Genomic DNA, 12,923 nt, shown 5'->3' with positions numbered 1-12,923 from the left:
CACGGTTTTGTCGTTCACCCTTTTGTTGGTGAACCCTTTCCAGCCCTTTGCCCCTAAAAGAGATATTGGCCACGACGCATCACAGGGGGTTCCAGGAAAGTCTCTTCATGCGTCAGAGATGTATCTCTTTAAATAATGGATGAACTACTCCCTACGCCAGTTTTTCTCAACCTTGGTAGCTCTTAAGATGTCTGGACTTCAGCTGGACGTCCACACAACTGAAAACTGCTTAGGAGGTTGAGAAAGGCCAACTCTCCGTGCCTTTTCTCTTTCCCACCCAAGATAAGCCAGTAGGAATGAAAGTTGAGATAACAAGTAGTTGCCTACACATTTCCATTACGACTACTCGCGGAGTACATAAACAGAAAAGGGTATCTCAAATCTGGGGAAATGATCGTACTGGGTGTTTCAGTAGGAACATTAAACGTGTTTTTCCATAGAGGTAGGGAATGCTACTCTAAAGTTTATCAAACGCCTTTTTTGATATTACAGATAACTAGTTTACCAATTCATAACCAGCGGCTATTTAAGGTCAGAAGATTGTGTAAACTAAAGCAATCTAGGCTGCGTTCCTCGTGTTTCATTCCTGGAGTTCCACAGAAACTTTGGCCTTGAAAAGATCGAAGGAGGACTTCAGGGAAATCACATTAACAGCCTACGTTACGTCATTACGGAAGGTTTTGGCGCCCAGATTCCAGAGTAGACAATTCTTGACGAAAGGCACCAAGTTCATGAGACCATAACAAACCGAGACATGGGTGGTCCTTGGTACTCATTTCAACAGGCTGGAAGTCCGTTGAAGTCCACTGCTAAAAAAAGCTGCTCCTTACGGGGTTTGAACATGATTGTTGACGATCTCAGAATAGCAGAGTGGGAAGGGGTCTTGGACAACCCTCTGCTCAAGCAGGAGACCCTGTACCCGGGATGGCGAACCTTTTTCTTACAGTGTGCCAAAATTGCACACGTGTGTACGTGCCTACTCAATATCCCCGTCCAACTGCACAATTCTACTCCCGCGCATGCCCCAGGCCCCCTGGAGGCCCTCTGGAAGCCAGAAACGGATCGTTTCTGAACTCCCAGTTGGCCCATTGGGACCGTTTTTCGCCCTCCTCACCCTCCGGAGGCTTTTCTGAAGCCTGGGGAGGGCAAAAATGCCCCCCCCCAGCCCTCCAGAAGAGTGACAAATCAGCTGTACAGAGCATGCCACCAAATATGGCTTTGCATGCCACCTGTGGCAGCCGTGCCATAGGTTCACCATCATATACCAATGTCGGTGAACCTTTGGGGGACTGAAATGGGAGCATGGATGCACGTGCCAGAAACTGGAAGAGCAGTCACCTGGTGCATATGTGTGCACCTGGAAGATGATATTCCAGTTTCTGGCAGGCACAGGCGCACTGGCCACCTGATCTTCCGGTTTCTGGCGTGCATGGATGTGCAAAGAACAGCTGGTTGACGCCCATGCACACACCAGAAACCAGAAGAAGAGTCCCCCCCGGTGCGCATGCGTCTCTGAATTTTGATCACGTGACCACGGGGGGGGGGGTGTAGCAAAGGTCGTAAGTGTGTTAAAAAAAGCTCCCAAGTTGCTTTTTTCAGTGCTGTTGTAACTTTGGACAGTCACTGTACGAACTTTTGTAAGCCGGGAATTATCTGCGCAACGACACCGCGTGCTGCCATTTGATGACAGCATTGGTTTTTTTATTTTATTTTTTTTAATTTTTATTTTAAACACATAAACACATCAACGAAAACAAACACATGACTTAAATCAACATAGGAACAAGAAGTTCCATCATATGTCATACAGCAGTTCCGAATCGGTTTCTTTGCAGTTTAGTGTTTTCCCTTCTATACATTTCTGTCTTGCATTCATTTATTATTTATTTATTTATTTATTTGTCTTGTATGCCGCCCACTCCCGGAGGACTCCGGGCGGCACACAAAAGACAAGGGAAAGGGGGGTCCCCTTATTTGTTATCCATTTTTATGTACAATTCTATATTTATTTATACTTAGGTATTTATAGCAAAATATATATTTTTTATATTGTAAATGTGTTTTTATTTTCCATTTTCATTTTCGTACAGTCACATATATACTGTGCAGAACCGGGGCCATATAAAATTAAACAATAAACACAGCCATTCCTCTTGTCAATAATACGCCCCAAAATAGAAACCCAATGTACCTCTTCGACCCTCCATACACCTCTTTCTTTCGCCCCAATTGCATTGTTATGCAATTCGTCCTAATTAAGAGATGCGATTTCCCGAAATAAAAGGTGAGAATCGGACCTCTTTGTCTCGTGCCTACTGATAAATTTCTTTTTTCCAAAGCAGTTCTGGAAAAGGGGGAGGAATATTAAGTCCCCTGAAAGACAAGAACGGGAGTAGCCAGGAAGCACGCGAGGCCAATTATGAGTAAAGAGTCCCAGGGAAATATATTAAGGAAGCATACGGACGGCAACAGCTGAGTGGAAAGTACTTCAGTTCATGAGAGACTACAGGCTGTTCCAGAGTTGCTTTCCTAGCGGGTGGGATGACACCTTCGATACGTGGTCCCTGGTGGCCCCGCAGACGAGAGCTGACAACGTCCTCGGAGGAGTTCAGCCACCTCTCGTGGACCTTTGTCCGCCTTTGAACTCGCTACTCTAGGTTGATTAGCGGTTCTTTCAACCTGGCCAGCTAGGTGGCCCAGCCCGATGCGGGAGGAGGTGTGTGAGTGGCAGGCACGCGCAGGAACGCAGGGTTTCATTTGTGTGAATTGTGCAGAGGGGGCCTGTGCTCGTGTGCCAAGCTCCACTTGAGCTCGCTCACAAAACTCCACTCGTACTAGTGGCAATCACCGAGGTGGCGCAATGGTTAGGGTGCAGCACTGCAGGCCACTTCAGCTGACTGTTATCTGCAGTTCGGCGGTTCTAATCTCACCGGCTCAGGGTTGACTCAGCCTTCCATCCTTCCGAGGTGGGTGAAATGAGGACCCGGATTGTTGTTGGGGACAATATGCTGACTCTCTGTAAACCGCTTAGAGAGGGCTGAAAGCCCTATGAAGCGGTATATAAGTCTAACTGCTATTGCTATTGTGCGTAAAGTTCCACTCACATGAGTGAGCTCACACGTGAAACTCCACTCTCGTGAGCAGCTGACAGTTGAGCTCGCTCACAAAATTCCACTCGTGCTGGTGGTAATCACTTGAGCTTGCATGAAAAGTTCCACTCACATGAGTGGCAGGCACTTTAGCTCGTGTGCAATACTCCGCGTGAAATAAATAGTCAGGAAAGGAATATTTAAGCAGCGTGGTCTCCCCCCTGTAAATGAGTAGGATGTTTGTTTGTTTTTTTAAAAAAAGGATGCATTTGGTGGTAGGATGCTGGCGGTTTAGCAACTGGTTGGGTGAGCGAGTGAGTGGCTAAAGCGCTTGCGTGCAGCGCTGAAAATGGAGCATTTAGAAGCTCAGCTGATTACCTTCCAAGTCAGCATAGGGAAGTAGAACAGCGAGGGGGGGGGGAAGCAGCTGTGCCGCACGATTGAGATGAGCTAGAAAGCAGGAAATAAAGGATAGGATAGGGCGGGGGGGGGGGCAACAGATTGTCAGAGCAACTGGTTTGCCCGAACTGGTCCAAACCGGCTGAATCCCACCTCTAGATGCATTTTAAGAATTATTCTTGGTGGTTTCCATTCTTATTTCCAACAGATTCCTCAATCAGCCCATCTGCAACGTGGGCCTTGCAACCACATCTGCTTATGATACCTCCATCCCCAGACGGAGCAGTTCTTGTGCGCCAGAAAAACCCTAAGGTAAAGGTAAATGTTCCCCTGGCACATATGTGCTAGTCGTTCCCGACTCTAGGGGGCGGTACTAGCCTCAGTTTCAAAGTCGAAGAGTCAGCGCTGTCCGGAGACGTCTCCGTAGTCATGTGACTAAATGCCGAAGGCCCACAGAGCACCTTACCATCAAAGGTGGTTCCTATTTTTCTACTTGCATTTTTACATGCTTTTGAACTGCTAGGTTGGCAGAAGCCGGGACAAGCCACGGGAGCTCACTCCATTACGCGGCACTAGGGGTTCAAACCGTGAAACTGCCGACCTTCTGATCGACAAGCTCAGTGTCTTAGCCTCTGCATCATTATGTATGTATGTATGTATGTATTTATGTATGTATGTATGTATGTGTATGTATACATACATACATACATACATACATACATATATGTATGTATGTATGTATGTATGTATGTATATGTATATATGTATATATGTATATATATATATATGGGACAAATAACGGGAGCTCACTCCGTTACGTGACACTAGGGATTCGAACCACTGAACTGCCAACCTTCTGATTGACAAGCTCAGTGTCTTAGGCTCTGCGTCATTATGTATGTATGTATGTATGTATGTATATGTATATATATGGGACAAGTAACAGGAACTCACTCCATTACGTGGCGCTAGGGATTCGAACCGCTGAACTGCCGACCTTTCTGATTGACAAGTTCAGTGTCTTAGGCTCTGCGTCTGTATGTATGTATGTACGTACGTACGTGTATGTGTATGTGTATGTGTATGTGTGTATATATATATATATATATATATACATACACACACATACACACACACACACACACACACACACACACACACATATATATATATATATATATATATATGGGACAAGTAACAGGAACTCACTCCATTACGTGGCGCTAGGGATTCGAACCGCTGAACTGCCGACCTTTCTGATTGACAAGTTCAGTGTCTTAGGCTCTGCGTCTGTATGTATGTATGTACGTACGTACGTGTATGTGTATGTGTATGTGTATGTGTGTATATATATATATATATATATATATATATATATATATATATATATATATATATATATATATACATACACACACACACACACACACACACACACACACATATATATATATATATATATATATATATATATATATATATATATATATATATATATATATATGGGACAAGTAACAGGAGCTCACTCCGTTACGTGGCGCTAGGGATTCGAACCGCTGAACTGCCGACCTTTCTGATTGACAAGCTCAGCGTCTGAGCCACTGAGCCACCCTTAAGGAAACTTACACAGGTACTTTCTCTCTCTCTCTCCAGGTTAAGAGTAAATATACAGTTCCTAGAGAACATCTCCCGCAAAGGGCTCAGGGCAGGAATCCATCAGCAACCCTGACAAATGACTATCAAACTCGGCTTAAGTGTGGCTGATGAAGGCCTGCTGCGCATTGCCGAAAAGTGCCTAGAAATGCTATTTTCCTCTCCCTAAGGCCGAAGCAAAATAGACTTTCTTATAATTTAATACCCCCCCAATTCTTGCTCCGTGTGCTGAAGCATCTGTAGAAGATTCTGTAGTACAAGGCAATCTTCAGACACTTGAAGACAAGGTTTATCTCCCCCCCCAAATGTCTTCCCCTAACTACTTAACCCTTCCCACCCCTCTTTTCAAGGGTTTCCTTCCAGATCTCTAATCATCTTCCTTGGCCTCCTCTGGACACATGCCGGGTGGTTAATGCCCTTCCAAGAATGGGGGGCCTTTGAGCCACACTGTCTTTCTGTTGGGGAAACATAAGCCTTCCTTCCTTCCTTCCTTCCCACTCTCTGTACTTCCTCCCTCCCACTTTCCTTCCTCCCTCCCTGTCCTTCCTTCCTTTTTTCCTCCCACTCTCCCTCCCTTCCTTCCTCCCTGTCCTCCCTCCCACCCTTCATTCCTTCCTCCCACTCTCCCTTCCTTCCTTTTTTCCTCTCACCTTCCTTCCTTGCTTCCATCCTTCCCTCCCTGTCATTCCTTTTTTCCTCCCAGTCCTTCCTTCCCTCCCTTCCTTCCTCCCACTCTCCCTTCCTTTCTTTTCTTCCTCTCACCTTCCTTCCTTCTTTCCATCCATCTATCCTTCCCTCTCTCTTCCCCGCCCTCCCTCCCTCTTCATTATAATGCTGGCTTGTTTTCACCGAGAGACCCACATCCTTTCTGAGGTTTGAGGTTTTATTCAACTTGTATGCCGCCCTATTCCGGAAGGGACTCAGGGCGGCTAACAAAACCGGAAGGGAAGGGAACAATATAAAAGGAAGAACAAAGACAGACAGCCATACAGAACCAGTTTAAAAGGTCTCAACAAACACACCGATTCGAGTGGGGATGGGACTCAACGGCCCCAGGCCTGCCGGAACAGCCAGGTCTTAATGGCTTTACGGAAAGCCTGAAGGGTAGAGAGGGTCCGAATCTCCATGGGGAGATCGTTCCAAAGGGCCGGAGCAGCCACAGAGAAGGCCCTCCTCCGGGTGGTCGACAATCAGCAGATGGAATTCGGAGGAGGCCTAGTCTGTGGGATCTAATCGGTCTATTGGAGGTAATTGGCAGGAGGCGGTCTCTCAAGTACCCAGGTCCAATACCATGTAGGGCTTTATAAGTGACGACTAGCACCTTGAAGCGTATCCGGAGACCAATAGGCAGCCAGTGCAGCTCGCAGAGGATAGGTGTAACGTGGGTGTACCGAGGTGCACCCACAATCGCTCGCGTGGCTGCATTCTGGACGAGCTGAAGTCTCCGAACACTCTTCAAGGGCTGCCCCATTCATGTGTTCCCAATAGGGTCTTCCCTATCCTGCCATCCTGCCTTTGATCTCTTCAGCTGAGATGAAGAACTTTGCAATTGGCCTAAATCTCGTCCTCTTGTCTCTTCGCTGTCCTCTCCCCCCCCCTCAGATTTAATAATCACGTCTTTAACCTGTCATCTAAGCCGCTGACAAACGCGTTGATCTAGCGCTCAGATTTTGTGTTTTAATTTAGCCTGACATCCGTGGTGTCAGGGAGACCCTTGTTCCAAGTATATCTGCATTCACCTGGGAGTTGCACAGCTTTGCCATCTCCTCTCTCTCTCTCTCTCTCTCATGAGAGGTTGAATGGTTTGCAAAGGTCCAAGGACGTGATGTCCACTGCATTCCTGGGGCTCATCTAAACTGGTGACTTTCAAAGACGGGAGATCAGCTGGTATGGGAGGACTTGTTCTTGTTAATCCCACATTTGTTCCTGCCAAGCGAGGCGGTCTTCTCAAAACTGCTCGCAAAGCAATTGCAGCCTCTTCCAGAGTTTTAAAGTCGACTGCTCTCTGGTTACCCAAGTCCCCCGTTTTTTTTTAAATTTTCCATTTGTCCATCTCTAATCCTCTGGCCTTTTACCCGCCCTGCTGGATTTCTCAACGCCCACACAAAAGATTGACACCATCAAGTTTTTTTTCGGACTGTCCCGTGCAATTAGCTCGGCCTGGAGAGTTAGGGAGAGCCACGGAAAAAGGAGAGGCTCTCAACTATTGATTGGTTAGAAATAGGAAGTGACTAGGAAGTGATAGGATCGCCGTGTTCCAATACTTGAGGGGCTGCCCCCCCAAAAAGAAGGGGTCAACTTATTCTCCAAAGCCCCTGAGGGCAGGACAAGAAGCAATGGGTGGAAACTCATCAAGGAGAGAAGCAAGCTGGAACTATGGAGAAACTTCCTAACAGGGAGAGCAATCCATCAGTGGAACAGAAGTTGCCACCAGAAGCTTTGGGTGCTCCATCACTGGAGGCTTTGAAGAAGAGATTGGATGGGCATTTGTCCAGAATGGGTGTAGGTTGGGCTGAAGGATATCTGGGGTCCCTTCCAACTCTGTTATTCTGATCAAAATTTGGTCACATGGCAGCTAGCATTTATTTATGACAGTTGAGGTGTCCCTGCTGTGTGTGTGTGTGTGTGTGTGTGTGTGTGTGTGTGTGTGTGTGTGTGTGAGAGAGAGAGAGAGAGAGAGAGAGAGAGATGTGGTCCCCTCTTGTGACCTTCTGACAAGCAAAGTCAATGGTGAAACCAGATTCACTTAACAATGGTGGCAGGTCTCTCTCTCACGCTCTCTCTTTCACACACACAAGGTCAGATGTATCACTTAGCCACAGGAATATTGGGCACAATTATGGTGGTAAGTCAAGGACTACCTATCATGAAGTTCTTAAGCAGCCTTCATGTCTGCCTGGTAGAGTAGAGTAGAGTAGAGAATTAGAATAGAATATAGAATGGAATGGAAAGGGAAGGGAAGAGAATAAGGAATAGAAAAGAAGAGAATAAGGAATAGAAGAGAAGAGAAGAGAATAAGCAAGAGAATCGAATAGAACCGAATAACAGAGTTGGAAGGGACCTTGGAGGTCTTCTAGTCCAACCCTCTGCCTAGGTAGGAAACCCTACACCACTTCAGACAAATGGCTGTCCAATCTCTTCTTAAAAACCTCCAGTGTTGGAGCATTCGCAACTTCTGGAGGCAAGTCGTTCCACTGATTAATTGTTCTAACTGCCAGGGAAAATCCAGATAATCAATAGATATGAGTGTCAGCTTACATAATGTACAGAAATCCTAAAGGGTGTGTGTGTGTGTGTGTGTGTGTGAGAGAGAGTCCTAAGTTTCTGCAACGGAGATATCCTTCTTTCTGCTCGTTTTTTCATAAAAATAATCTCTCCGCTTTCTGCTCAATGCCTGAGTTAAAATACAACGCTGTGGAGATCCCCTGTGTTGGTTTCTGGAATCAACATTTGTGGGTCTGCCTGCAACATTAAACCGTAAAGTATCGGTTCAACGTTTCATGCTATGATGGACGCTTCCCTCCTGTATTATCGCTTAATGTCCTGCCGAAGCTGGTTAGCTGGCAAGGAATGAAATTCCCAAGGAATAAATGACACAGAGACGTAGCAGAGATAATGTATCCCATTTTCTCTAAACGAGGCACCTGGAAATAATTAGGGATCAGGAGGAGAGGAAGAACCGATGAAAGTATATTTAGGAAATTAGAGGAACCGAAAAAAAGGGCTTTTTTTTTTAAGGTTAACCCAAAGAAGGGAAGAAATGGGTAGGAAAAATGAATATGAGTTTCAAGTTGAAAATGAAAAGCCTTGAGATTCTATTAATTAACATCTCAGCCCAGGGTCCCAAGAGAGATTGAGGGATGGATTAGAGAAGTGACCAATTTCATAGGCCGTGAGGGAAAACCTATGGCACGCCATCTCTGCGGGCATACAATCTGTCTCCCAGGTCAGCCCCAAGGCACATGCGTGCATGCCTCCTGCCGTGGGAGATGTGCATGTATGTGTGGGGAGTACAGGGCATCACACATGCATGCGCGGAGGCAGGGGGAGTGTGTGGGGGTGGCATGCGGTGGCTCAGTGGCTAAGACGCTGAGCTTGTCAGTCAGAAAGGTCGGCGGTTCGGCGGTTCGAATCCAAAGCGCCGCGTAAGGTGGAGGCAGATATTTCTCTCTCTGGGCAAAATGGGAATATCTCTGCTGAACAAAACTCCGCATTGGCGACAGGGAAGGGCATCTGGCCAGTAAACACTCAGCTTCATTAAGTTGCCCAGACTCCACCACACCAAGGATTATGGGGCCTTTAAAAGAGGATGATGATGAATATATACACTGCTGGTTCTGGTGACCCAGGCCAGAAAACCACTACCGGTTCGGCCGAACCGGGCCAAACCAGTAGGAACCCACCTCTGGATGGGTCTTGGAAATCTGCCAGGCAGGAATCAGCTGGTCCTTATGATGCTTCAGCCCAGACGTATAAAGGCAGCCGTTTGGGATGGCTAGAAAGACGCAGAAGCATTGATGCCACCAAGTAAGACATCTGCAAATGCTGAACTCTCACAGTATTAGCTTTAATGAGCTTCTCGATTGAAACCCTGGGTGTATAAAGGCAGAGACTGTTTCACAATTACCAAAACCTGGCAACCAGGCCCAAGGTTTGGCTCCGGTACAAGGCATCCTGGCAACCGGCCCGCAAACGATGCCAGCTCATTAACTGGCACTGTACTTCCATCTTCATTGAGACACAAATGATTCCCCGCCATTGCCCTTCCGCCGCACACATGCCTGGGGCAAGCTCCAATTCAACCCATCGGAACAGAGCTGGAAGGGACCGTGGAGGTCTTCTAGTCCAGCCCCCTGCTCAAACAGAAGCCCCTTGCCCAATCTCTTCTTAAAAACCTCCCAGAGGTCCAGCATTGACGAATTATGAAGTTGTTCCCCCTGGTTGATTGTCCTCATGCTAAACGTGCACGTGCTAACATGACTGCTTCTCTCCTTGATTAGTTTCCATCCATGGTTTCTTGTCTTGCACTGGTTAACTGTCCTCCCTGTTACGAAATTGGAGCTGGAAGGGACCTTGGAGATCTTCTAGTCCAGCCCCCTCCTCAAGCAGAGACCCTAGACCATTTGTGACAAGTGACTGAAATGTTAGTCACATGGTTGTTAAGTCAACTGGCTTGTCCATTGACTTTGCTTGTCGGGAAGACGCAAGAGGGGATCAAGTGACCCCAGGACACCACAAACATCATAAATTAAAGGTAAACGTTCCCCCACACATGCGTGCTAGTCGTTCCTGACTCTAGGGGGCGGTGCTCGTCTCCATGTCAATGCCGAAGAGCCAGCGCTGTCCGAAGATGCCTCCGTGGTCATGTGGCCGGCCTGACTCAACACCAAGGGCGCGCGGAAGACTGTTCCCTTCCCTCCAAAGGTGGTTCCTATTTTTCTACTTGTATTTTTTACCTGCGTTCGAACTGCTAGGTTGGCAGAAGCTGGGACAAGTCGCGGGAGCTCACTCCGTTACGCGGCACAGGGGATTCGAACCGCCGACCTTTCTGATCACCATGCTCAGCATCTTAGCCACTGAGTCATTATATATAATCCTTTGTGGGGCCCATAATCCCTTGCGGGATAGAGTCCGGGCAACTGAATGGAGCTAGTAGAGTATTTACTGGCCAGATGCCCTTCCCTGTTGCCATTGCGGAGTTTTGTTCAGCAGATATATTCTCAGTGTGCCCAGAGAGAGAAATATCTGCCTCTACCTAGGATCGAACTCACAGCCTCCTCATTGTAGGGCGAGAGCGCCATCTCCAGGCCACTGCACCACATACATACATACATAGATCACCAAAAAAACCCAATCAATAGCTATGGCTTTATGTTATATGAATTTACCTATAGGGCTATCCTCTTTATTTAGAACACAATGCTTGGCTAATTGTGTATTGCAGAGGACAGATGTTGCTAAATTCGGTTTGTAGCAAGGGAGAAGAAACTTGAAGTAACCTTGGAGCTTAAATTCTTTTCTTTTTTACCGTGAATGATCTGTTACATGCCAACTTCAGTTCCCCAGGAAGTGAGAAGGAAGGGAAACCTCAAAGCTGTTTTCCCCTCATCGCGATGTGGAAGCACACTTTCCCAGTTACTCATTCCAGAGAGAAACACCTTCCTCTTCCATCCATCTTTATTTCAAGGCCAGGCGCTGAAAACGCAGCCTGTACTTGAGGCTGTGAAACGAAGCAACACCTTATAACGGGCACTAAATTTCATTTCACCAGGAAGTTCGACTCCGATTTGGTAGGACTACAAAAAAGTTTTTTAAAAAATCCAATCACTCATATCAATTCATCCATCAATCAGTCAATCAGAATAGAACTGGAAGGGACCTTGGAGGTCTTCTAGTCCAACCCCCTGCTAAAGCTATACTATTTCAGGCAAGTGGCTGCCCAGTCTCTTCTTAAAAGCCTCCAGTGACGAAGCATCCACAACTTCTGGTGGCAAATTGTCCTGCCAGGAAATTTCTTCTTAGTTCCAGATTGCTTCTCTCCTTGGTTAATTCTCCATCCATTGCTTCCTCTCCTGCCTTCAGGTGCTTTGGAGAATAGGCTGACCCCCCTCCTCTTCTTTGTGGCGGTCCCTCAAATATTGGAAGACTGCTATCATGTCCCCCTTAGACCTTCTTTTATCTAGTCTGGTCAAGCCCAGTTCTTGCAACCGTTCTTCATACGTTTCAGTTTCCAGGCCTTTAATCATCCTAGTTGCTCTTCTCTGCACTTTTTCCAAAGTCTTCAACAAGATAGGCAACATTTTGAGGGGGGGGGGAATAAAGAACGGTTGGCTGATTGATGTTCTACAGAGGAAGGATTGAGTTCTGTCATCTGCACTTCCATAACTGTCTGGTTTGGCTCTGCAACCCAACAAGACAGACGGAGACTTCAGAGGAGAATCAGAACCGCAGAAAAAACAGTGACTACTAACCTGCCTTCCGTTGAGGACCTGCACGAGTCAAAAAGAGGGCTGGGAAAATATCTACAGACCCTTTGCATCCTGGATATCAATTGTTTCAGCTCCTACCCTCAAAACGATGCTATAGGGCACTGCACACCAGAACAACTAAGACACAAGGACAGTTTTTCTCCCAATGCCACCACTCTGCTAAACAACGAATCCACACAACACTGTCAAACTATTCACAAAGACTATCACTATTATTCTTCTCATCCTCCCTATTACCTGTCTGCTTCCACTTATGACTGCAGGACTGGAACTTGGTTGCTTGTATCCGTAATGATTTATATGGATATTTATTGTTTCCTGATTGTGTATTTGTACCCTATGGCTATCATTAAGTGTTGTACCTTATGATTCTTGACTAATGTGTCTTGTCTTTTTATGTATACTGAGAGCATCTGCACCGAAGATAAATTCCTTGTGTGTATAGTCACACTTCGCCAACAAACAATTCTCTTCTCTTCTCTCTATTCCTTATTCTATTCTATTCCTTATTCGATTCGTAATTCGTAATTTAATGGGTTTATATGCCGCCCAATCCTGCGCCTCAAAAATAATACACACACACACCCAAAAGAGAATAAGACCCTGTCTTATTTTGGGGAAAATAGAGTACCAGCCGTGTGACCAACTGAACAGCTGCAGGAATTCCCATCACCGTGGTGGCAAGGAATAAGGTGAAACTCGCTGAAGTAAATGACTCGCTTAGTGACACATGTCTTGGGCTCAACTCTGGCCACAAGGCGGAGGACTCCCAGCCTCACGGAAGCCCCGTCCT

Source organism: Thamnophis elegans, chromosome 9 (genome assembly GCF_009769535.1).
Source record: "Thamnophis elegans isolate rThaEle1 chromosome 9, rThaEle1.pri, whole genome shotgun sequence".
NCBI lineage: Eukaryota > Metazoa > Chordata > Lepidosauria > Squamata > Colubridae > Thamnophis > Thamnophis elegans.
The sequence above is the reverse complement of the archived record's forward strand: the minus strand, read 5'-3'. Positions refer to the sequence as shown.